This window comes from Buceros rhinoceros, unplaced genomic scaffold (genome assembly GCF_000710305.1).
Source record: "Buceros rhinoceros silvestris isolate BGI_N320 unplaced genomic scaffold, ASM71030v1 scaffold12008, whole genome shotgun sequence".
Classification (NCBI taxonomy): domain Eukaryota; kingdom Metazoa; phylum Chordata; class Aves; order Bucerotiformes; family Bucerotidae; genus Buceros; species Buceros rhinoceros.
This window is the reverse complement of record NW_010427521.1, coordinates 71395-75558: the sequence shown is the minus strand read 5'-3', so window position 1 is coordinate 75558 and position 4164 is coordinate 71395.

Here is a 4164-nt window from a genome sequence, read left to right as displayed (position 1 = left end):
TGGTCTGCAGAGCAGCAAGGACTAGCCAGAGCCTTGGCAGTGACCGTGACCATCAAGCGCTGTCGCCGCTAGAAGCAGACACTGTCTGCACAAACCTGCCGCTGACTTCATGCCGCCACTGAGAACTAAGGCTGAGCTGAAATCTAACTCAAACCAGAACAAAAAGCAAGGAGCAAGTAACTGCTCAGCGCAGAGCAACACCGCCACAATGGTTTTGTTCATACAGGCCCCTCCTCCCAGGCAGACACGAGCAGAGAGGAGCAGACTGCCACACAGCGTCCTCCAAGCTAGACATAATAATAAATAGTAATAACTCATAATAATTTAATAATAAATGGCACCAAAACACAGCAGAGGTACAGGAGCAGAGTGGCTGTAGGCACCAAAGAGGCTCTGTAACCTGGTCTTACACGTTCCACGCTGCCACTCGTTCACCGTGAGCCTGCACGCCTGTGGTTCGGCACTGTTCAGCCGTCCTCTGAGAGAGCTCCAGGACTTTTCACACGTTGAAGCGTTTCTGTTTCGTATTTTTTTTCTGGAAAAGAAACAGCAAAGAGTTAGGAAGCGATCAGTGCTGGTACCAGCAGCTCTACAGAGGCCGTCACAAATGAGGACCCTAATTGAGGGATTTTGCTTCTGCCAACACTCGGCTTTAACAATAAGGAAATTCTAATATTGTTATCATTATAATTAAGGCAACATTAATGGCATTTTGTGGACTGTGACTGGCATCCCAAGTACAGCATCAGACAGAAAAGGGAAGAACGTCCAGGACACCTCCAGAATTAGCAACCATTTGGGTAATTATAAAGTGCCATTTTATAAAGAACCAGGAAACAAGATTAATTTATAAATCAGTTTATTTACAGATTTTGTTCTCTTAAAGTACATTTCAGTTACCAAAGATATTTACACTGGTGTACACAGGGACCACCCTGGTTATTTTACAGTTCTTAATTACAAAAAAGCCCCCCAACCTTCCATATCCTTCGATCTGTCTACTGTGCAAAGCTGCTCTGGATGTGAAAGTCAGCTGAAACCATCCCCAAAACCAAGTTACCAGGTTATTTACACACACTCAGTAAATGGGCTTGTTCTGTTCAGCATCTCCACACCACAGTACACAGGGAGATGGAGCCTCCCAAAAGGCGGCTTTGCAAATGGGTATCAAAAGGCTCTGCAAAGTCAAGGAAAAAACTAGTAAATGCAGGTTAATTACAGTATTCCTTGTTCATCTGTATAGAATTTTGCATTTAATGTTTAAATTACAAAGAAGTTCAATAGATCGCTTCTCCCCATTTTAGTTGTTTTGTAAACACTTCAGATGCACTAAATACCTTGTGAGATTCTCTACTGAAAAGTACTTTTATTTTCCTAGTATTCTTAAGGTAGCGAAGGGATATGAAAGTCAGAACTGCACGCAGCTCCTCGCAGAATAGTCGCTGAAAAGGTCGCTGTGCTACTGAAGATCTTCTGCAGGTACACACTTATTCAAGTATTGCAAAGAGCTAAGGCCACTTTTTCAAGAAAGGAAAGAGAACGAGACGGGATTTTTCAATCCCTCATTCCACCTTGTGAGCAACAAGCCTCTTCGGAAAGGCAGAAGGACTGATATTCCAGAGCTCAGCTCAGAGAGCTTCCTGCTCCCAGAGAGGTACTTGTGCTCCTTGTCCTCACAAGCCTGGGATTTCCCACCTGGCACTGAGAACCTTCCGAAGAGGGAACCGCGCCTCCCCAGCGATGACAGCCACCGCCCCCAACAGCTTATGGGTGGCAGGAAAATGTCTCTGCCTTGAATCGTCTAACGTGGTTGAATCAAGATAACCAGGACCCAGAAATACCATCTTGTTCTTGGAAGGTCAGGGAGAGGAGAGAAATAGAGAATTCAACCTCTGTGAGACTCCAGGCTTCCCCACGCCTCCTCGTTACCAGCTGTGACCCAGATGGAACCAGCTTCATAGCGGTAATCATCAGTTCACAAGTACTCAGCACACTCGAGGTTTTGCGTATACATGCGACTCAAAGCAACTCAACACACTTGAGGTATCGAGAAGATAATTCACGTACGTTCAAGTCTTTGTAGGGTTGCTGTTAGCTAGGATTGCTACAAAAAATAAATGGTAATGTTTGCAAAGGAGCAAAACCTTTACTTAGACACAGCCTCCTTCTGCCCAAACAGCTGTAAATAGTTACTACCGCTGTTGAGGGCACTAGACTAGTGCTACCCGAGCCAGCGAGACAAGAGGCATACGCTCTCCAGCGGTCCCTGGTACCCTGGCAAGCTGATTGTACAACCCTCTCCCTGCCGGTGGACAGGCCAGAAAAATCCCACCATCCCTGCAGAAGAGCCAAAAAGCCTCGGGAGTGGAGGGCAACCTTCTCAACACTGGCCACAGTATCTACAGATCAGGAACCAGTTTTGTCTCTCTGACACTCCAGCCACAAACCCACACCGCAGGTTTCTGCCTCCTCTTCGTAATTGCTACCTATGAAAACAGCAATCCTCGCTATTGAAAAGATACACCCAGTTAAGGGAATCAGAGGCGGTGACACGGTGCTGGTTAAATGTAGCAGCTTCAGTTTGCTTCTATCTTAAGCATTCAAGAGTTTCCTGATTCAGCATCATGACATTTTACGTGGACAAGTGAATCATTTATGAAAAAATGCTGAACAATGCTCCATCAAGACCATTTGACTCCCAGCCGGCCAGAAGAGCCACTACAATGGGACAGACGTGCATATGCCATTGGAGGTGTTCCTACAGACCATCACCTCCTCCTTGTTGTTCCACTGCTTAAGCACCCATGAATACGGCTCACCATTAATTCGCAAGTGAGGTGCTGCCAATGCTACATCTGAGAATCTGCATGGACCTCTGACAAGCCCAACACTTCCCAGTGCTGTCCCTGAAGCATTACCAGCCACGCGTCTTTGTGCAAAATGCAAATATTCTAATGGTAGCTTTCAAAATTAAAAAAAAAAAAAGGTGGAAAAGAGAAAGCAAAACGGAGCAGTAGCAGAGGCCTGCAGAGCAGGAAGCCCAAGAATGGAGCAGATGAATGAATCGGGAGAGTCCCCCTGCCATGCCTATGGTGGGCTGCAGCATCTCTGGGGCATCTCTGAGGGCTTCCAAGTGTCTTTCTGCACTCCAGTGTGTCTGGAGAATCTGGCTCTCCTCTGGGTCTTGTCCCAGGTTAGCAAACAGGGACATCCACTATTAAGGCATCAACATTCGACCCCAGATTGTCTGTGTTGCTCCAAGAAAAGCATGAGAATGGGAGGGACAGGTTAGGAACGAGCATTTGGCAGAAGGACACTGAGGTTGCACCCAGCACTGAATCAACCACCTAACAGCTGCCCATGGCCTAGAAGTTCTGGGAAAGGAAGGAAACAAATGGAGCAGGGAAGTCTCACATCATTTTCAGCTCAGCCCCTTCAACTCTCTATTGTCTCCAAACCAGGTGCAGTGAAGCTCCATCACTAGTCCTGCCTTTGCGTCCCACCCCGGTCACTGAGGATTGGTTCTTCTTACCTTCCCCACCCTGTACCCGCCTGAAGAAGCTGGAGGTTTTGTGCAAAGAATACAGGGCTCTGGAAGTTTCCAGAACAGATGCTTTCTCAAGTTCGGCTGCTTCAACACGTAAGAGAGTGCGGCTAACTGCACAGGACACTCTCCTATAACCCACTTAATAAATTATCTGAAAATAAATTAAAAACCCCACAAGCACAAAACATGCAGACAGCCAAGCACCAGACACCACTTTCTTTGGTGAATACACTCTTGTTCTCTAAATTGTTCAGGTAATGGCTTCTCCAATTTATTAGGCCCCACAAGCACAAAACATGCAGACAGCCAAGCACCAGACACCACTTTCTTTGGTGAATACACTCTTGTTCTCTAAATTGTTCAGGTAATGGCTTCTCCCATTTTTTAGGGGACAGTAAAGGAGGAAGTTGAGGGATGGAAGGCCAAATCTCTGTGAGGAAATGTTTTCCACTCCTGCATGTCTCATGCCTGAGAAAATCCTGAGTATCTGTTATCTGGGAGCAGCTGATGCTCCAGGAAGAGAAGAAGTGCTACACTGTAAAAGGAAAGCTGTCCACGGGCTCATCTTTCACACTTGACATTAGGCGGTCTTTAATCTTGCTTCACCTTTGGACTGA